The 22,711-nt window shown below is 38.3% G+C and overlaps 2 non-coding genes across 2 annotated transcripts; one reads left to right on the forward strand and one right to left on the reverse strand.

Annotated features, from left to right (window-relative positions):
* Nucleotides 1-3,515: 3,515 nt before the first annotated feature.
* LOC112768054 (small nucleolar RNA R71) lies at nt 3,516-3,624 on the reverse strand. The gene has a single exon (XR_003185493.1). It is a non-coding gene; the product is annotated as a small nucleolar RNA R71 (small nucleolar RNA).
* Nucleotides 3,625-13,310: 9,686 nt separating this feature from the next.
* LOC112768750 (small nucleolar RNA R71) lies at nt 13,311-13,418 on the forward strand. The gene has a single exon (XR_003186143.1). It is a non-coding gene; the product is annotated as a small nucleolar RNA R71 (small nucleolar RNA).
* Nucleotides 13,419-22,711: the final 9,293 nt, after the last annotated feature.

A 22,711-nucleotide genomic window follows, 5' to 3' on the forward strand; every position in this document is an offset into this window, starting at 1 on the left:
TCACAACATGCGTTTCTCATATATCACACAATCAAGGCATCAATATTCATAATCACATATATGAACACATCATATATCTCAACCATTCAACAACACCAACAATTCAATGCCTATCTTAGGGCCTCTAGCCTAAGTATTTCCTACCACATTACATATTAGATACGGGAAACCGAAACCATACCTTAGCCGATTTCTCAAGCTCAACCGGAGCACTTCCAAACCACTTGTCCACAAGCTCTCAAGGTATCAACACCTCCAAGAACAGATTTTATCACACAAAACCCTCTTCCAAGCTTTCCAAAATCACCAATCAAGCTCCAATATTCACATATACACAACCTAAGCCACAATCATCATACCCATACACAACATCTCAATGCCCAAACATCATAGAACAACAATTTACACTAGGGTTGGGAATCTTACCACACCCAAGGTCCAAGGAGACAAGATTAACCTTCTCCTTCAAGAGAGTTGGGTCCTATAACATCAAAGAACCCAAAATCTCAACATTTTTGCTCATGAAACTCGAAATCAAGGGCTGGAATTTCGAATAGTAAAACGTGACTTACCTCACGATTAATTGTATGGGTTTTGTAGAGCTCTCCGCGGTGAACACGTGGCCGCAAACGGAGCGGCAATCGGAGCTCTAGATCAAAAGTTATGGTGGTTTGAAGATCAAGTGAGAGATAGAACTTGAGAGAGTGTTCTTCTCCTCCCTCACTCCATTTCAGCGTGTGTGTGTGTTTAATGAGGAGAGAGAATGCTGAAAACTAGGGTTTTGGTTTAGTTATGTTGGGCCAAGGGCCCACTTTGGGTCCGGTCGGTCCGGTTTGGCCCGTTCGGTCCAATCTTGGTCCGATTTCTATAAAATTGGGACCGAAATTCTCGTCTCAATCTCCTCTATCATATTTAGCCATAAAAATCACATTTTTTGCTTTCTATAATAAATTCTCAATTATGGGTTAATTAGCCATTAATTAACTGGGTCTTACACCAAGAGAATGAACTGCTAGAGCTTCACCCTCCGTCAAATTGAATGACCACGGGCAATGGCGTTTTATTTGGAGCAGAGGAGATTGATGACCACGGGCAATGGCGTTGATCACATACAGCCTGCCATAGAAGAAGTCATTCACAAGCAAAGAGAATAGTACTACCAGAGTTAATTCAGAAAGGCTAAGCAACTCCAATCCTTAACCATATTCCTGTTACTGATTTTAATTTATACATTGTTCCTAGTACAACTCCATATCCAACAACCTTCTGATTTCGCCTAACTAAGACCTGCAAGATAACCATAGCTTGCTTTAAGCCACAATCCTCATGAGATCGACCCTGACTCGCTCAGGTATTACTTGGATGACCCAGTGCCCTTGCTGGTACAGCTGTACAGAGTGTGGGGATTTGTGCACCAAGTTTTTGGTACCGTTGCCGGGGATTGTTCGAGTTTGGAAAATCTGACGGATTGTCTTGCTCCCTAGATCAGGTAATTTATTTTATTTTGTGTTGTTGAGTCTTTTATTTTTATTTTCTTCTTCCTATTTTTTGAAAAAATCAAAACCTTTTTCAAAAATATTTTTCTTTTCTTTGTTTGATCTTTGTTCTTAGTTTGAGTCTTACCTGTTTTCTGTTTTCTTTTCCAAAAATTTTAAAACTTCTTAAAAAAAAACCTTTTTCAAAAAGTTTATTTTTAAGAATCCTTAGCTTTCTTTATTAAATCTTTGTTTTTGGTTTGAGTCTTTTGTTTGTGTTCTTGGTTAAATTTTCAAAAACTGAGTCTTTCTTTCTAAAAATTTTCAAAAATATTGTCTTTTTGTTTGAATCTTGTTTCAATTTCTAAGTTTGGTGTCTTCTTGTGTTTTTCTTTAAATTTTTCAAAAATTTGTGTTTGGTTTTCTAAAAATTTTAAGTTTGGTGTCTTTTAGATGTTCTTGTGTTCTTTGAGTTTCTTGAGTCTTGTTCTTAGTGTTCTTGTCAATCTTCAAAGTGTTCTTATGTCTTCTTTGTGTTTTGATCTTAAAAGTTTTAAGTTTGGTGTCCCTTGGTGTTTGTCTTCAAATTTTTGAAAATTAGGGGTATTAGATCTAAAAATTTTAAGTTTTGTATCTTTTGTGTGTTTTTCTCTTTCCTCATTGAATTCAAAAATAAAAAATATCTTTTCTATTTTTATTTTTATTAAATTTTCGAAAATTTTAAAATAAAAATTCAGATTTCAATTTCTAATTTTTATCATATCTTATCTTAGTTTTCAATTTTCAAAATTAAATCTTTTCAAAATAAAAAATCTTATCTTTTTCAAAATCTTATCTTTTTCAAATTTCAAAATTCAACTTTTCAACTTTTCAAAATTTAAAATTTTAAAATTTCAAAATTCAAACCTTAAAATCAAATCTTTTTCAAAATTAAATTTTAAAATTTTATCTTTTTCAAATCTTTTTCAAATCTTTTTTGTTTCTTATCTTATCTTTTCTAATCTCAAATTTTAAAATTAAATATTTCTTAAATCTTTTCAATTTCTTTTCTTATCTTTTTAATTTTAAATTTTTAAATTCAAATCTTTTCTTATCTTATCTCTTATCTTATTTTATTTTCAAATATTTTCTTAACTAATCTTCTCTCTCTTCTTTTTCAAAACCTCCTAACTAACTCTTCCCTCTCTTAATTTTTGAAAACTCTCTCTTCTTTTCTCTCTTCTATTTTCAAAAAATCAATAACTAATTTTCAATTCTTTTTAAATTATTCTTAATTTTCGAAATTAATTTATAAATAAAATAAAAACAAAAATATTTTAATTCTTATTTATCTCTTTTAATTCAAATTCTTCTCTTTTCTATTTATATTATTCGAACTCTTCTTGTCTCCCATCCTCCGTCTTCAATTTTCTATCTTCTTCTTCTTTCTTCACATCTCACTGGAAGCTCTTGGCCAAGTGGTACAAAAAGCTTTCTTCCTTTCTTTCTTTTCTTCTCTTCTTATTTATGACCAGGAACAGAGATAAAGAACCCCTCTTTGATCTTGATCCTGAACCTGAAAGGACTCTAAAGAAAAGCCTACAACAAGTTAGAGCACAACACTCCAGAAGAAACCTTTCTGAAAACTTTGAACAAGAAGAAGGAGACATGGCCGAACCTGAAGGTGATGTCAGAAAGGTTCTTGGTGACTTCACCATGCCTATCTCTGACTTTTATGGCAGAAACATCTCCGTACCTGCCATTGGAGCTAACAATTTTGAGCTTAAGCCTCAGTTAGTCTCTCTTCTTCAGTAGAACTGCAAGTTTCATGGACTTCCAATGGAAGATCCACATCAGTTCTTAGCTGAGTTCTTATAGATCTGTGATACTGTAAAGACTAATAGAGTAAATCTTGAAGTCTATAAGCTTATGCTCTTTCTCTTTTCTGTAAGAGACAAAGCTAATATATGGTTGGATTCCCAACCAAAAGAGAGCTTAGACTCTTGGGAAAAGCCGGTTAATGCTTTTCTAGCTAAATTCTTTTCCCCTCAAAGGATAAGCAAAATTAGAGTAGAAATTCAAACCTTCAGACAAAGAGAAGGTGAATCCCTCTATGAAGCTTGGGAAAGATACAAGCAACTGATCAAGAAATGTCCTTCTAACATGCTCTCAGAATGGTCTATCATAGGCGTGTTCTATGATGGTCTGTCTGAGATGTCCAAAACTTCATTGGATAGCTCTACAGGTGGATCACTTCACTTGAAGAAAACATCTGCAGAAGCTAGAGAACTCATTGAGATGGTTGCAAACAACCAATTCATTTACACTTCTGAAAGAAATCCCGTAAACCATGGGATCTCTCGGAAGAAATGAGTTCATGAAGTTGATACTCTGAACGCCATATTGGCTCAAAACAGGATCTTGACCCAACAGGTCAATATGATCTCCCAACATCTGACTGGAATGCAAACTGCAGCTAGCAGTACTCAGGAAGCTTCTTCTGAAATAGAAGCTTATGATCCTGATCAACCCACCATGGAAGAGGTGAATTTCATGGGAAAACCCTATGAAAACACCTATAATCTTTCATGGAGGAACCATCCTAATCTTTCATGAAAAGATCAATAGAAACCTTAGCAAGGTTTCAACAACAATCAAGGTGGTAGGAACCAGAATAGGTTCAATAACAGACCATCATTTCCATCTTCTCAAGAGAATATAGAAACCTCTAAGCAGAGCCTCTCTGACTTAGTAACTCTGGTTTCCAGCCTCTCTAAGACCACTCATAGTTTTATTAATGAAACAAGGTCCTCCATTAGAAACTTGGAGGTGCAAGTTGGTCAACTGAGTAAGAGGATCCCTGAGATTCCTCCTGAAACTCTTCCTAGTAATACTGAGGTAAATCCTAGAGATGAATGCAAGGCCATAACCGTGGAGGTAGAGGCCGAATCTGAGAAGATTGGGAAGGCATTAAATGCCAGTGAAGAAGGCCTCACTAGGCATTCAAAGCCCAATATGGCAGCAAGCCTGGCACTGAACGCCAGTGAGGAACCCCTCATTGGGTGTTCAACGCCCATCGTGGCAGTAGAGCTGGCATTGAACGCCAGCCAGGGAGCACTGGCTGGGCATTCAACACCCAAACACCCAGGAACTCTGGCGCTGAACGCCAGTGAGGGACCCCTCACTGGGTGTTCAACACTCATACACCCAGGGAAGCTGGCGTTGAATGCCAGCAAGGATACCCCTACTGGGCGTTCAACGCCCAAAACACTAGAGGGACTGGCGTTTAACGCCAGTAAGGATGGATAACAAGGGCGTTCAACGCCCAAAGAGCTATTAGAGCTGGCGTTGAACGCTAGTAAAAGCACACCCTTTAAGTGCTTAAGTCCCACTCAAGAACCCTCTATCCCTGAACTCAAGGAAGCCCATGCTCATGAAAAAACCATAGAGGTTCCTTTGAATAAACTTCTGTAGTGTATGGTTTCTAATGACTACTCATCCTCTGATGAGGATAAAAACACTAGGGAAGAGCAAGTTGCTCAGTACCTAGGAGCTCTTATGAAGTTAAATTCCATGTTATTTGGTACAAAGCCTCTAGAGGGAGAACCTCCATTGATTTCCAAGGAACTCAATACTTTGGTTCAGCAAAAGCTACCTCAGAGGCTTCCAGATCCTGGACTCTTCCTGATTCCTTACACCATAGGCACCATGACCTTTGAAAAGACTTTGTGTGACCTAGGGTCAAACATCAACCTCATGCCACTCTCTGTAATGGAGAAGCTGGGCATCCTTGAGGTACAAGCTGCAAACATCTCATTAGAGATGGCAGACAAGACAATGAAGAAGCCATATGGCCTAGTAGAGGATGTCTTGGTAAAAGGTGAAAACCACTACATCCCTGAAAACTTCATAGTCTTGGATATTGGAGAGGATGAGGATGACTCTGTCATCCTTGGAATACCTTTCTTAGCCACTGCTAATGCCATCATTAATGTGGCTAAGGGAGAACTGACTCTACAACTAGAGGAGGATCACATCTTGTTCAAGATGCCTCATCCTAATTCTCCCTCTGATAAAAGAAAGATAACTGTGCAACACCTAGTGTTTCAACCCTCTCTTTCTGTGTAGAGCTTTATAGAGCCCCTAGACACCAATTCTAAGTTTGGTGTTGGACAGCCATCAACAAGCTCTAAGCACAAAGGTACTAAGAAGAAAGTACCTAAAGGCTGGAAGCATAAGAAAGTCCCAACTAAAGGCCTCTCACCTGGCATAAGAGTTGTCTTCACTAAGAAACCAGTCTTACCACATACAGTGAGTCGTATCGTATTTTTAGAGTATGTGGAGCTCATTCATGAGAAGACAAGAAGAAAGTTCACTGTAAGGGACGAAAATCTGAGCCCATACTCACCTCCGTAAGGAGCTAACTGTCAAGCTAATGACATTAAAGAAGCGCTTGTTGGGAGGCAACCCAATCTTAATTAATTATTTTTATTTTCTTTTATTTTATTTTTCTTTAATTTTTATTTTAGGTTTATAATCATATGCAGCTGTCAGAACAGAGACAGAATTTATAGCAGTGAAAATAGAACACTTTAGATGGAGTATTATTAAAAGTTGAACACCACTCAGGGAGTAGCCCCTGGGCGTCCAACGCCCCAAATGGGCAGCATTACTGGCATTGAACGCCAGCCAGGGAGCAGACCCTGGGCGTTCAAATGCCAGTGCAAAGAGCAAAGAATCTGAATTCCTTAAGCCTCTCAAGACCAGTGGGTCCCACAGCATCTTCACCTACCCCACTTAATTTCACACTTTCCCACACATATTTCCTTATAAACCCTAGCCCAATTACATCCATACCACTTCCCCAAAACCATCAAAACTACCATCAACCCCCACCCACTTTAAAATCAAATTTTCCTCCCAAAACCCCACCAATGATCGAACCCTACCCATCCCTACTCCTATAAATACCCCTCTTCATAACCCTTCATATACACACCTCTCATACACTCATAAAACCCACAAGGCCGAGCCCTCTCTCTCCCTCTATCTTCTTCTATTTTCTTCTTCTTCTACTCCATTCTTCTCTTTTCTTTATTTTTACTCGAAGACGAGCAAAGTTTTAAGTTTGGTGTTGGAAAAGTGGTGCATGAAATTGTGATCTCAGGCAACGACGCTAGAAACTCTATACGCATGTCTTAATAAATCGCTTTTCATTCACAACTTCGATACAACTAACCAGCAAGTGCACTAGGTCGTCCAAGTAATAAACCTTACGTGAGTAAGGGTCGATCCCACGGAGATTGTCGGTATGAAGCAAGCTATGGTCACCTTGTAAATCTCAGTCAGGCGGATATAAAATAGTTATGGAGTTTTCGAATATTAATAATAAATAGAAAATAATGATAGAAATACTTATGCAATTCATTGGTTAGAATTTCAGATAAGCGTATAGAGATGCATTCGTTCCTCTGAACCTCTGCTTTCCTGCTGTCTTCATCCAATCAATCTTACTCCTTTCCATGGCTGGCTTTATGTAAGGACATCACCGTTGTCAATGGCTACTTTTAATCCTCTTTGGAAAATGGTCCGATGCGCTGTCACTGCATGGCTAATCGTCTGGAGGCATCACCCTTGCCAATGGCTGCATCCTATCCTCTTGTGAAAATGGTCCAAATGCTCTGTCACAGCACGACTAATCATCTGAGGTTCTCGATCATACTAGAATAGGATTCACCCTCCTTTTGCGTCTGTCACTACGCCCAGCATTCGCGAGTTTGAAGTTCCTTACAGTCATTCAATCCCAGAATCCTACTCGGAATACCACAGACAAGGTTTAGACTTTCTAGATTCTCATGAATGCCGCCGTCAATCTAGCTTACACCACGAAGATTCTGATTAAGAGATCCAAGAGATACTCATTCAATCTAAGGTAGAACGGAAGTGGTTGTCAGGCACGCATTCATGGGAAATGATGATGATTGTCACGTTCATCACATTCATGTTGAAGTGCGAATGAATATCTTAGAAGCGGAATAAGTTGAATTGAATAGAAAAACAGTAGTACTTTGCATTAATCTTTGAGGAACAGTAGAGCTCCACACCTTAATCTATGGAGTGTAGAAACTCTACCATTGAAAATACATAAGTGAAAGGTCCAGGCATGGCCGAATAGCCAGCCCTCAAAACGTGATCACAGGATCAAAAATACAATCCAGGATGATCCGAAGATTCTTAATACAATAGTAAAAAGTCGTATTTATAATAAACTAGCTACTAGGGTTTACAGAAGTAAGTAATTGATGCATAAATCCACTTCCGGGGCCCACTTGGTGTGTGCTTGGGCTGAGCTTGAATGTTACACGTGCAGAGGTCTTTCTTGGAGTTGAACGCCAGTTTGTAATGTATTTCTGGCGTTCAACTCTGGCTTGTGATGTGTTTCTGGCGTTTAACTCCAGACAGCAGCGTAGAACTGGCGTTCAACGCCCTTTTACGTTGTCTAAACTTGGCTAAAGTATAGACAATTATATATTGCTGGAAAGCCCTGGATGTTTACTTTCCAACGCATTTCGAAGCGCGCCATGTTGAGTTCTGTAGCTCCAGAAAATCCACTTTGAGTGCAGGGAGGTCAGAATCCAACAGCATCAGCAGTCCTTCTTCAACCTCTGAATCTGATTTTTGCTTAAGTCCCTCAATTTCAGCCAGAAAATACCTGAAATCACAAAAAAACACACAAACTCATAGTAAAGTCCAGAAATGTGAATTTAGCATAAAAACTAATGAAAACATCCCTAAAAGTAACTAGATTATACTAAAAACATACTAAAAACAATGCCAAAAAGCGTATAAATTATCCGCTCATCACAACACCAAACTTAAATTGTTGCTTGTCCCCAAGAAACTGAAAATCAAATAGGATAAAAAGAAGAGAATATACTATAAATTCCAAACTATCAATGAAACATAGCTCCAATTAAATGAGCGGGACTTGTAGCTTTTTGCCTCTTGAATAGTTTTGGCATCTCACTTTATCCATTGAAGTTCAGAATGATTGGCATCTATAGGAACTCAGAGTTCAGATAGTATTATTGATTCTCCTAGTTCAGTATGATGATTCTTGAACACAGCTATTTTATGAGTCTTGGCCGTGGCCCTAAGCACTTTGTTTTCCAGTATTACCACCGGATACATAAATGCCACAGACACATAATTGGGTGAACCTTTTCAGATTGTGACTCAGCTTTGCTAAAGTCCCCAATTAGAGGTGTCCAGGGTTCTTAAGCACACTCTTCTTTTGCTTTGGACCTTGACTTTAACCGCTCAGTCTCAAGTTTTCACTTGACACCTTCACGCCACAAGCACATGGTTAGGGACAGCTTGGTTTAGCCGCTTAGGCCAGGATTTTATTCCTTTAGGCCATCCTATCCACTGATGCTCAAAGCCTTGGGATGCTTTTTATTTACCCTTGCCTTTTGGTTTTAAGGGTTATTGGCATTTTGCTCTTGCCTCTTGGTTTTAAGAGCTTTTGGCTTTTTCTACTTGCTTTTTCTCTTTTTTTTTTCTATTTTTTCGCTATTTTTTTTTCTGCAAGCTTTGTTTTTTGCTGCTTTTTCTTGCTTCAAGGATCATTTTTATGATTTTTTAGATTATCAAATATCATGTCTCCTTATCATCATTCTTTCAAGAGCCAACATATTTAACATTCTTAAACAACAACTTCAAAAGATATATGCACTGTTCAAGCATTCATTCAGAAAACAAGAAGCATTGTCACCACATCAATATAATTAAACTAAGTTCAAGGATAAATTCGAAACTCATGTACTTCTTGTTCTTTTGAATTAAAACAGTTTTCATTTAAGAGAGGTGATGGATTCATAGGACATTCATAACTTTAAGACAAAGTTACTAAATACTAATGATCATGTAATGAAGACACAAACATGGATAAGCACTTAACATAGAGAAAACGAAAAACAGAGAATGTAAGAACAAGGAATGAGTCCACCTTAGTGATGGTGGCGTTTCCTTCTTGAGGAACCAATGATGTCCTTGAGCTCTTCTATGTCTCTTCCTTGTCTTTGTTGCTCCTCCCTCATTGCTTTTTGATCTTCTCTTATTTCATAAAGGATGATGGAGTGCTCTTGATGTTCCACCCTTAATTGTCCCATGTTGGAACTTAATTCTCATAGGGAGATGTTGATTTGCTCCCAATAGTTTTGTGGAGGAAAATGCATTTGAGGCATCTCCGGGATCTCATGGTGATGAGCTTCATGCATCTCTTGAGATCCATGAATGGGCTCTCTTGCTTGCTCCATCCTTTTCTTAGTGATGGGCTTCTCTTCCTCAATGGGAATGTCTCCTTCTATGAAAGCTCCAGCTGAGTAACATAGATGGTAAATAAGATGAGGAAAAGCTAGCCTTGCCCCAGGAGAGGGCTTTTCGTCTATTTTGTAGAGTTCAAGGGAGATGACTTCATGAACTTCTACTTCTTCTCCAATCATGATGCTATGAATCATGATGGCCCGATCCACAGTAACTTCAGATCGGTTGCTAGTGGGGATGATGGAGCATTGGATGAACTCCAACCATCCTCTAGCCACAGGCTTGAGGTCCAGTCTTCTTAATTGAACCGGCTTGCCTTTGGAGTCAATCTTTCATTGAGCTCCTTCCACACATATGTCCATGAGGACTTGGTCTAACCTTTGATTAAAGTTGACCCTTCTAGTGTAGGGGCGTGCATTTCCTTGCATCATAGGCAAGTTGAACGCCAACCTCACATTCTTCGGACTAAAATCTAAGTATTTCTCCCGAACCATTGTAATATAATTCTTTGGGTTTGGGTTCTTACTTTGATCATGGTTCCTAGTGATCCATGCATTGGCATAGAACTCTTGAACCATTAGGATGCCGACTTGTTGGATGGGGTTTGTTAGAACTTCCCAACCTCTTCTTTGGATTTCATGTCGGATCTCCGGATACTCATTTCTCTTGAGTTTTAAAGGGACCTCAGGGATCACCTTCTTTTTGGCCACAACATCATAGAAGTGGTCTTGATGAGCTTTGGAGATGAATCTTTCCATCTCCCATGACTCGGAGGTGGAAGCTTTTGTCTTTCCTTTCCCTTTTCTAGAGGATTCTCCGGTCTTGGGTGCCATCAATGGTAATGAAAAAAACAAAAAGCTTATGCTTTTACCACACCAAACTTAGAATATTGCTCACCCTCGAGCAAGAGAAGAAAGAATAGATGAAGAAGAAGAAGAAAATATGGAGGTGAGGAGGGAGGGGTAAGGTTCAGCCAAGAAGAGAAGAGAGGGTTGTGTTGTGTGAAAATGAGGAAGAATGGAGGTCTATATATAGGGAAGGGAGGGGGGGTAAGGTTCGGCCATAAGGGTAGGTTTTGGGTGGGAAATTAATTTTGAATTTTTGAAGGTAGGTGGGGTTTATGAGGTAGGTTTATGGGGAAGAGTGGGTGGATGTGAGTGGTAAAGTGGTTATAGGGAAGAGAGATTGAGGTGATTGGTGAAGAGTTTTGGGGAAGAGTGTTTGTGGGATTGTGTGAAGAGAGGTGAGAAGAAGTGAGTGGAGGTAGGTGGGGATTCTGTGGGGTCCACAGATCCTGAGATGATCCTGTGGGGTCCACAGATCCTAAGGTGTTCAAGGATTTACAACCTTGCACCAAATTGGGCATGCAAAATGCCCTTGCACACAGCTCTGGGCGTTCAGCGCCAGATTGGTGGTTGTTCTGGGCGTTGAACGCCCATTTGTTGCCCATTTCTGGCATTGAACGCCAGAACCATGCTTGTTTTGGGCGTTCAGCGCCAGCTCTTCTCCAGGGTGCAATTCTGGCGTTCAAACGTCCAGATGCTGCCTATTTTGGGCGTTCAGCGCCAGAACCATGCAATGTTCTGGCGTTGAACGCCAGCCAGATGCTTCTTACTGGCGTTTAAACGCCAGTGAGATCCTCCTCCAGGGTGTGATTTTTCTTCTGCTGTTTTTGATTCTGTTTTCAATTTTTATATTTATTTTGTGACTTCACATGATCATGAACCTAAGAAAACATGAAAAATAAATAAAATTAGATTTATATAAATAAAAATTGGGTTACCTTCCAACAAGCGCTTCTTTAATGTCAATAGCTTGACAGTGGGCTCTCATGGAGCCTCACAGATGTTCAGAGCATTGTTGAGACTTTCCAACACCAAACTTAGAGTTTGGATATGGGAGTTCAACACCAAACTTAGAGTTTGGTTGTGGCCTCCCAACACCAAACTTAGAGTTTGACTGTGGGGGCTCTGGTTGACTCTGTTTTGAGAGAAGCTTTTTATGCTTCCTCTCCATGTTTATAGAAGGATAACCTTGAGTTGTAAACACAAGGGAGTCCCCATTCAATTGAAGGACTAATTCACCTCTGTCAACATCAGTCACAGCTCTTGCTGTGGCTAGGAAGGGTCTTCCAAGGATGATGAATTCATCCTCATCCTTCCCAGTATCTAGAACTATGAAATCAGCAGGGATGTAAAGGCCTTCGACCTTTACTAATACGTCCTCTACTTGTCCATAAGCCTGTTTTTTTGAATTGTCTGCCATCTCTAATGAGATTTTAGTTGCTTGCACCCCAAAGATTCCCAGTTTCTCTATTACAGAGAGGGGCATGAGGTTTATCCCTGAACCAAGGTCACATAGAGCCTTTTCAAAGATCATGTTGCCTATGGTACAAGGTATTACGAACTTTCTAGGATACTGTTTCTTCTGAGGCAATGTCAGTTGATCCAGATCACTTAGTTCATTGGTCAACAAGGGAGGTTCATCCTCCCAAGTCTCAATACCAAATAATTTGGCATTCAGCTTCATGATTGCACCAAGGTACTTGGTAACTTGCTCTTCAGTAACATCCTCATTCTCTTCAGAAGAGAAATACTCATCAGAGCTCATGAAGGGCATAAGGAGGTTTAATGGAATCTCTATGGTCTCTAGATGAGTCTCAGATTCCTTTGGTTCCTCAAAGGGAAACTCCTTATTGATCACTGGACGTCCTAGGAGGTCTTCCTCACTGGGATTTACGTCCTCCCCTTCCTCTCCAGGTTCGGCCGTGTTGACTATGTCAATGGCCTTGCACTCTCCTTTTGGATTTTCTTCTGTATTGCTTGGGAGAGTACTAGGAGGGATTTCAGTGATCCTTTTACTCAGCTGGCCCACTTGTGCCTCCAAATTTCTAATGGAGGACCTTGTTTCATTCATAAAACTTACAGTGGCCTTAGATAGATCAGAGACTAAGTTTGCTAAATTAGAGGTATTTTGTTCAGAGTTCTCTGTCTGTTGCTGAGTGGATGATGGAAAAGGTTTACTATTGTTAAACCTATTTCTTCCACCATTATTAAAGCCTTGTTGAGGCTTTTGTTGATCCTTCCATGAGAGATTTGGGTGATTTCTCCATGATGAGTTATAGGTATTTCCATAAGGTTCACCTAAGTAATTCACCTCTGCTATTGCAGGGTTTTCAGGATCATAGGCCTCTTCTTCAGAAGGCACCTCTTGAGTACTGTTGGATGTAGCTTGCATTCCATTCAGACTCTGAGAAATCATATTGACTTGCTGAGTCAATATTTTATTCTGAGCCAATATGGCATTCCGAGTATCAATTTCAAGAACTCCCTTCTTCATAGGCGTCCCATTACTCACAGGATTCCTCTCAGAAGTGTACATAAACTGGTTATTAGCAACCATGTCAATGAGTTCTTGAGCTTCTGCAGGCGTTTTCTTTAGGTGAATGGATCCACCTGCAGAAGTATCCAATGACATCTTAGCTAATTCAGACAGACCATCATAGAATATATCTAGGATGGTCCATTCTGAAAGCATGTCAGAAGGACACTTTTTGGTCAGTTGCTTGTATCTCTCCCAAGCTTCATAGAAGGATTCACCTTCTTTCTGTCTGAAGGTTTGAACATCCACTCTAAGCTTGCTCAGCTTTTGAGGAGGAAAGAACTTGGCTAAGAAAGCCGTGACCAGCTTATCCCAAGAGTTCAGGCTATCCTTAGGTTGAGAGTCCAACCATATTCAAGCTCTGTCTCTCACAGCAAAAGGGAAAAGCATGAGCCTATAGACTTCAGAATCTACTCCATTAGTCTTAACAGTATCACATATCTGCAAGAATTTAGTTAAGAACTGAAAAGGATCTTCAGATGGAAGTCCATGAAACTTGCAGTTCTGCTGCATCAGAGAAACTAATTGAGGTTTCAACTCAAAATTGTTTGCTCCAATGGCAGGAATGGAGATGCTTCTTCCATGTAAATTGGAATTAGGTGCAGTAAAGTCACCAAGCATCCTCCTTGCATTATTATTATTTTCGGATGCCATCTCCTCTTCCTTTTCGAAAATTTCTGTAAGGTTATCTCTGGATTATTGTATTTTAGCTTCTCTTAGTTTTCTCTTCAGAGTCCTTTCAGGTTCTGGATCTGCTTCAACAAGAATGTTCTCGTCTTTGCTCCTGCTCATATGAAAAAGAAGGACAGAAAAATAATAATAATAGGGGTCCTTTTTACCATAGTATAGAGGTCCCTCTGTGAGTAGAAGAAAAGAAGAAGAAAAAATTTGAACACAGATGGAAAAGGGGGTTCGAATTTGGGTGAGATGAAGTGTCAGTAGATGAATAAATAAATAAAAGGAGATAAGAGAGAGAGAAAGAATTTTCGAAAATAATTTTTGAAAAAGAGTTAGTGATTTTCGAAAATAGTTTTTGAAAAAGGTTAGTAATTTTCGAAAATTAAAATCAACAATTAAATTAATTAGTTAATTAAAAAAAATTTTGAAAAAGAGGGAAGATATTTTCGAAAATTAGAGAGAGAGAGAGTTAGTTAGGTAGTTTTGAAAAAGATAAGAAACAAACAAAAAGTTAGTTAGTTAGTTGAAACAAATTTTGAAAATCAATTTTGAAAAGATAAGAAGATAAGAAGTTAGAGAAGATATTTTAAAATCAAATTTTGAAAAAAGAAAAGATAAATAGATATTTTTGAAAAGATATGATTGAAATTAGTTTTGAAAAAGATTTGATTTTTAAAATCACAATTAATGACTTGATTCACAAGAAATCACAAGATATGATTCTAGAACTCAAAGTTTGAATCTTTCTTAACAAGCAAGTAACAAACTTAAAATTTTTGAATCAAAACATTAATTGATGATGTTATTTTCGAAAATTTTGTGATAAAGATAAGAAAAATATTTTTGAAAAATATTTTTTTTTTAAATTTTCGAAAATAACTAAGAAAAATGAAAAAGATTTGATTTTTGAAAAAGATTTTGAAAAAGATAAGATTTTTAAATTGAAAATTTGATTTGACTCATAAGAAACAACTAAATTTTAAAAAGTTTTGAAAAAGTCAACTCAAATTTTCGAATTTATGAGAAGAAAAAGGTGAAGATATTTTTTTGATTTTTGAATTTTTAATGATGAGAGAGAAAAACATGAAAATGATGCAATGCAAGAAAGTTATGGATCAAAACAATGAATGCATGCAAGAATGCTATGAATGTCAAGATGAACACCAAGAACACTTTGAAGATCATGATGAACATCAAGAACATATTTTTGAAAAATTTTTAATGAAAAGAAAACATGCAAGACACCAAACTTAAAAATTTTTCATGTACAGATACTATGAATGCAAGAATGCATATGTAAAACAAGAAAAGATGCAAAACAAGAAAACATCAAGATCAAACAAGAAAACTTACCAAGAACAACTTGAAGATCATGAAGAACACTATGAATGCATGAATTTTTCGAAAAATGCAAGATGGATATGCAATTGACACCAAACTTTCAACTTGACTCAAGACTCAAACAAGAAACATGAAATATTTTTTATTTTTATGATTTTCTAATTTTTTTTGGATTTTTCGAAGATTACTTTGAAAAAGAAAAATAAGGATTCCAAAATTTTTAATATGAATTCCAGGAATCTTGTGCTCTTTAGTCTAAAGCTCCAATCTGAGGGTTAGGCATGGCTTAATAGCCAGCCAAGCTTTAGTATGCTATTACATGCATTGAAGTGATTAGTTGAATCCTCAGTCCAAAGGAATTTGGACATGGCTTCACAGCCAGCCAGGATTCAACAAATCATCATGAAACACTAGAATTCATTCTTAAAAATTCTGAAGAAAAATATTTTTGAAAAGATTTATATTTTAAAATTTTTTCGAAAACAAAGGAGAAAATTTTTGAAAGATTTTTGAAAAATTTTTGAAAATAAAACAAAAAAGAAAATTACCTAATCTGAGCAACAAGATGAACCATCAGTTGTCCAAACTCGAACAATCCCCGGCAACGGTGCCAAAAACTTGGTGCACGAAATTGTGATCTCAGGCAACGGCGCCAGAAACTCTGTACGCATGTCTTAATAAATCGTTTTTCATTCACAACTTCGATACAACTAACCAGCAAGTGCACTGGGTCGTCCAAGTAATAAACCTTACGTGAGTAAGGGTCGATCCCATGGAGATTGTCGGTATGAAGCAAGCTATGGTCACCTTGTAAATCTCAGTCAGGCGGATATAAAATAGTTATGGAGTTTTCAAATATTAATAATAAATAGAAAATAATGATAGAAATACTTATGCAATTCATTGGTTAGAATTTCAGATAAGCGTATAGAGATGCATTCGTTCCTCTGAACCTCTGCTTTCCTGCTGTCTTCATCCAATCAATCTTACTCCTTTCCATGGCTAGCTTTATGTAAGGACATCACCGTTGTCAATGGCTACTTTTAATCCTCTCTGGAAAATGGTCCGATGCGCTGTTACTGCATGGCTAATCGTCTGGAGGCATCACCATTGCCAATGGCTGCATCCTATCCTCTTGTGAAAATGGTCCAAATGCTCTGTCACAGCACGGCTAATCATCTGAGGTTCTCGATCATACTGGAATAGGATTCTCCCTCTTTTTGTGTCTGTCACTACGCCCAGCACTTGCGAGTTTGAAGTTCGTCACAGTCATTCAATCCCGGAATCCTACTCGGAATACCACAAACAAGGTTTAGACTTTCCGAATTCTCATGAATGCCGCCGTCAATCTAGCTTACACCACGAAGATTCTGATTAAGAGATCCAAGAGATACTCATTCAATATAAGGTAGAACGGAAGTGGTTGTCAGGCACGCATTCATGGGGAATGATGATGATTGTCACGTTCATCACATTCATGTTGAAGTGCGAATGAATATCTTAGAAGCGGAATAAGTTGAATTGAATAGAAAAAGAGTAGTACTTTGCATTAATCTTTGAGGAACAACAGAGCTCCACACCTTAATCTATGGAGTGTAGAAACTCTACCGTTGAAAATACATAAGTGAAAGATCCAGGCATGGCCGAATGGCCAGCCCTCAAAACGTGATCACAGGATCAAAAATACAATCCAGGATGATCCGAAGATTCTTAATACAATAGTAAAAAGTCCTATTTATAATAAACTAGCTACTAGGGTTTACAGAAGTAAGTAATTGATGCATAAATCCACTTCCGGGACCCACTTGGTGTGTGCTTGGACTGAGCTTGAATGTTACACGTGCAGAGGTCATTCTTGGAGTTGAACGCCAGTTTGTAACGTATTTCTGGCGTTTAACTCTGGCTTGTGACGTGTTTTTGGCGTTTAACTTCAGACAGCAGCATAGAACTGGCGTTCAACGCCCTTTTACGTCTTCTAAACTTGGCCAAAGTATAAACTATTATATATTTCTGGAAAGCCCTGGATGTCTACTTTCCAACGCAATTGGAAGCGCACCATTTTGAGTTCTGTAGCTCCAGAAAATCTACTTTGAGTGCAGGGAGGTCAGAATCCAACAGCATCAGTAGTCCTTCTTCAACCTCTGAATCTGATTTTTGCTCAAGTCCCTCAATTTCAGCCAGAAAATACTTGAAATCACAGAAAAACACACAAACTCATAGTAAAGTCCAGAAATGTGAATTTAACATAAAAAATAATGAAAACATCCCTAAAAGTAACTAGATTCTACTAAAAACATACTAAAAACAATGCCAAAAAGTGTATAAATTATCCGCTCATAAAAAAACCTAGCTTTTTTTTCTTTCCATTACCATTCATGGTACCCAAGGTTAGAGAACCCTCTAGAAAGAGGAAAGGAAAGGCAATAGCCACCTTTTCTGAACCTTAGAAAATGGAGAGATTCATCACCAAAGCTCATTAAGACCACTTCTATGAAGTAGTGGTGGAGAAGAAAGTGATCCTTGAGGTCCCTTTCAAGCTCAAGAAGAATGAGTATCCGGATATCCGAAGAGAGATCCGGAGAAGAGGTTGGAAAGTCCTAACCAATCCCATTCAGGATGTTGGGATTCTAATGGTGCAAGAGTTCTATGCTAATGCATGGGTTACTAAAAACCATGACACTAGTGTGAACCCAAATCCAAGGAATTGGATCACCATGGTCTGAGGGAGAATCTTAGATTTCAGCCCGGAAAGTATGAGGTTGGCATTCAACTTGCCTTTGATGCAAGAAAATCCTCATCCTTACATTAGGAGAGTCAACTTTGATCAAAGATTGGATCAAGTGCTCTCAGACATCTGTGTGGAAGGAGCACAGTGGAAAAAGGATTCCCAAGGCAACTTCATTCAACTAAGAAGGCTTGACCTAAAGACCATAGCTAGAGGATGCTTGGAATTCATCCAACGTTCCATCGTCCTCACTAGCAACCGGTTAGAAGTGACCATTGACAGAGCCATCATGATTTATTGCATCATGATTAGAAGTGAGGTAGAAGTACATATGATTCCTCAAGAGATGTATAAGATAGCTGAGAAGCCTTCCACCAATGCAAGGTTGGCATTCCCACACCTCATCTGTCATTTATGCAATTCAGCTGGAATTGTCATAGAAGGAGATATCTCCATTGGGGAGGACAAGCCCATCACTAAGAAAAGGATGGAGTAAACTAGAGAGCATGGACAAGAGCCTGTGCAGCCGCCTCAGTATGAGATCCCTGAGATGCCTCAAGGGATGTATTTTCCTCCTCAAAGCTATTGGAATCAATGGCATACTTCTCTTGGAGAACTGAGCACTAACATGGAGCAATTGAGGATGGAGCACCAAGAGCACTCCATCACACTCAATGAAATAAGAGAAGACCAAAGAGCCATAAGGGAAGAACAAAGGGCTATGAGGGAAGAACAACAAAGGCAAAGGAGTGATATTGAAGAGATCAAGCATCACATTGGATCCTTAAGGAGGAATACTAGCCACCACCATTAAAGGTGGATTCGTTCTCTTTTACTTCCTTTCCTTTGGTATTTTTCTGTTTTCTATTATGTGTTATCTATTCTCTTGTTCTTGTTGCATGATCATTTGCATTGATGTCTTAAAGATGTAAAATGTTCTATATATCTCTCACCTTGCTTAAAAGAAAATTTTAATTGAAAAGAATTGAGAGATACATGAATTTCAAGTTTAAAATAAGAATAGTTCAATTATTTTGATGTGGTGGCATTGCTTTTATTTTCTGAATGTATGAATAATAGTGCATATTTGAAATAGAAATTTTAGAATGTTGGCTCTTGAAAGAATGATGAAAAAGGAAAAGTATTATTGGTAATCTAAAAAATCAATAAAATTGATTCTTGAAGTAGGAAAAAGCAGCAAAAAGAAAAAGAAAAAGCATGTTGTAAAAGAAAAAAAAATTAGATGCATGCGAAAAAGAAAGAAAAAAATGGCAAAAAAAATAAATAAAGAGAAAAATCCATTACTGCCCAAAAATGCAGGAAAAATAGGGCAAATTGAAAAAGCCAATAACCCTTTAATCCAAAAGGCAAAGGTAAAAGGATCCAAGGCTTTAAGCATCAGTGGATAGGAGGGCCTAAAGGAATAAAATCCTGGCCTAAGCAGCTTAAACAAGCTGTCCCTAACCATGTGCTTGTGGTATGAAGGTGTCAAGTAAAAAGCTTGAGACTGAGCGGTTAAAGTCGTGATCCAAAGCAAAAAGAGTGTGCTTAAGAACTCTGGACATCTCTATCTGGGGACTTTAGCAAAGCTGAGTCATAATCTGAAAAGGTTCGCCCAGTTAAAGTGTCTGTGGCATTTATGTATCCGGTAGTAATACTGGAAAACAAGATGCTTAGGGTCACGGCCAAGACTCTGAAAGTTGTGTTCAAGAATAAAAAAAAACTGAACTAGGAGAGTCAATAATATCATCTGGATTCTAAGTTCCTAAAGATGCCAACCATTCTGAGTTTCAATGGATAGTGAGATGCCAAAACTATTCAGAAACAAAAAGCTACTAAGTCCCGCTCATCTAATTGTAACTAAGCTTCATTGGAAACTTCAAAATTTATTATATCTCAATTTTCTTTTTTATCCTAATATGTTTTTAGTTGCGTGGGGACAAGCAACTGTTTAAGTTTGGTGTTGTGATGAGCAGATATTTTATATGCTTTTTGGCATCATTTTCATATAGTTTTAAGTAGGTTTTGTTTAGTTTTTATTAAGTTTTTATAAGTTTTAGTGTTAAATTCACATTTTTGGATTATAATATGAGTTTGTGTGTTTTTATGCAATTTAAGGTAATTTCTGGCTGAAATTGAGGAGCTAGAGCAAAAGTCTGATTCAGAGACAGAGAAAGCACTGCAGATGCTGTCTGGATCTGACCTCCTTGCATTCGGAAGAGCTTTTCTGGAGCTACAGAAGTCCAAATGGTGCTTTCTCAATGAATATGGTAAACTGACTTCTAGAGCTTTCCAGAAATGTATAATCATCTATACTTTACTTCAGATTAGAAGGCCCAAAACTGGCGTCCAATGCCAGCTTCCTGCCCCCCTTCCAGGCGTCCAGCGCCCACAGAGCAGAGACCAGCGTTCAAATGCCCAGAGAGGACCCCTAGCCAGCGTTCAATACCCTAGGAGCCTCGTAGCACGTGGATCTCATCAAAGCTCAGCCCAAACATCCACCAAGTGGGCCCAGAAATGGATTTTAGCACTAAAAAGACTGTTTTACCCTTTCTAGTCATTTGTTTAGTATTTAAGGGATTAGATTTATGTAATTCATAACACCTTTATCTCTTTTACCAATTTACACATTTATCATTGTATTTTCCTTTCAGTATGAGTTTCTAAACCTCCTAGGTTGAGGGGAGGAGCCCTGCTGAGTCCTATGAATTAATAAAAGTATTACTATTTCTTCTTTGATCCGTGTTTGATTTATTTCTAAGATGCATACTCGTTCTTCAACATGGTGAATAAGATGATCAGTGACAATTAGCTCTGTTCATCATTCTAAGACAAACGTGCCTGACAAACACCTGTGTCTACTTGGGTTCGTGTGAATACGTGGCTAGAAAGTGCAAACCGCTAGCTTGATTATGCATCTCTCAGATGGCTAATCCATGACTTCATTTGGGGCTTCTTGAGACACCAGTTCAGCTAATTTATGGGGAGATTAGGGTCTCCGTGGTATAGGCTAGAATCCAAAGAAGCAGCATTCTCTGATCCGGAAGGTTCGACCTTGTTTGTGGCATTTTGAGTAGGATCACCAAGAGAATGAACTGCAAGAGCTTCGCCTTCCGTCAGATTGAATGACCACGGGCAATGGCGTTGATCACATATAGCCTTCCATAGAAGAAGTCATTCACAAGTAAAGAGAACAGTACTACCAGAGTTAATTCAGAAAGGCTAAGCAACTCCAATCCTTAACCATATTCCTATTACTGATTTTAATTATACATTATTCCTAATACAACTCCATATCCAACAACCTTCTGATTTCGCCTGACTAAGACTTGCAAGATAACCATAGCTTGCTTCAAGCCACAATCCTCGTGGGATCGACCCTGACTCACTCAGGTATTACTTGGACGACCCAGTGCACTTGCTGGTATAGCTGTACGGAGTGTGGGGAATCGTGTACCAGTGGTAGTTAAAAAGCCGCCCTAACCATCATTGGATTGAAGTCAAGGACCTTCTGATAAACCCATATTTCATGAGTTATTTTGCTGCTTAGTTTGAGTGATTTATTCAATCTTTCACCCACTTATTCATATTAATTGCATGGTTTTACTTTCCCTTCCTTATTATGTGATGTATGTGAAAAACATGTTTCCTAAGCTTTAATATTAATTATTTTAATTACCTTTATTTCCATTCGATGCCGTGATTAGTGTGTTGAGTAGTTTCAGATTTTCTAAGGCAGAATGACTTAAAGGATGGAAAAGGAAACATACAAAAATGGAAGGAAAGCACAAAACGGAGCTTCTGAAGAAACTGGTATCCACGCGATCGCATGGACGAAGCGATCGCGTGCCAGAAGCGAAGAAGCAGCGACGCGGCCGCATGACTGACGCGACCGTGCGCCTTAAGTAGAACGCATACGACGCGGACGTGTGACTGACGCGACCGTGTGGCAAGGAAAAGCTCCAGATGACGCGACCGCGTGACCCACGCGGACGCGTGACAGAGGCCATGCACCAGAAATTACAGAACATGCCCCCAGCAAATTCTGAAGCCCTTTTTGGCCCAAATCCAAGTTTAGAAGGCATAGACCAGAGGTTATGAAGTGGAGGAATGCATCCATTCTGGGAGAGCTCGCACTTTTGTTACTTTCTATGATTTAGATTTAGTTTGAGAGGGAGATCTTCTCCTCTCTCTTAGGATTAGGATTTAGGACTTCTCTTAGTTTTTAAGAGTAACTCTCAATCCAGGTTTAATATTTACTTTAATTTATGTTTCTATGCTGCTTTTACTTTAATGCTTTTATTCGTATCTATAAATGTTGCCAACTTGACTTATGAACTCTTTCCATGTTATGATTTGAATTAATGATTATTTGAGGTATTTCAGTTATTGATTGCTTACTCTTTAATTTGTGTTACCATTGCTTTCCATCTAAGGACATTTTTATTCCAGCAATTTACTTTTTCCCATTTTGGTCCTGGTGAAGAAATCAGTAACTCGACAGTTATTAACTCAGCATAATTGATAATCGTTATCTTGCTAATTGAGCTGAACTTCAGTAATCCCAACCTTTTCTTAGGAAATAAATAGGATTCAAAGGTCAATTTAATTAGTCCCTTGACTTACTTTTACTTTAAAGGTTGACCAAGTGGAATTTAGATTCAACTTTCATTATAGTTGAGAGAGATAACTAAGTTGGACTTCCAATTTATCTTACCTTGCCAAAAGTTTGCTTTACAGTATTTATTTATTTTAATTGCCACCTACTTTACTTGTCATTTAAATTACTTGTTCCTCATTCTTGAAA

This window comes from Arachis hypogaea, chromosome 17, assembly GCF_003086295.3.
Source record: "Arachis hypogaea cultivar Tifrunner chromosome 17, arahy.Tifrunner.gnm2.J5K5, whole genome shotgun sequence".
NCBI classification, from domain to species: Eukaryota; Viridiplantae; Streptophyta; class Magnoliopsida; order Fabales; family Fabaceae; genus Arachis; species Arachis hypogaea.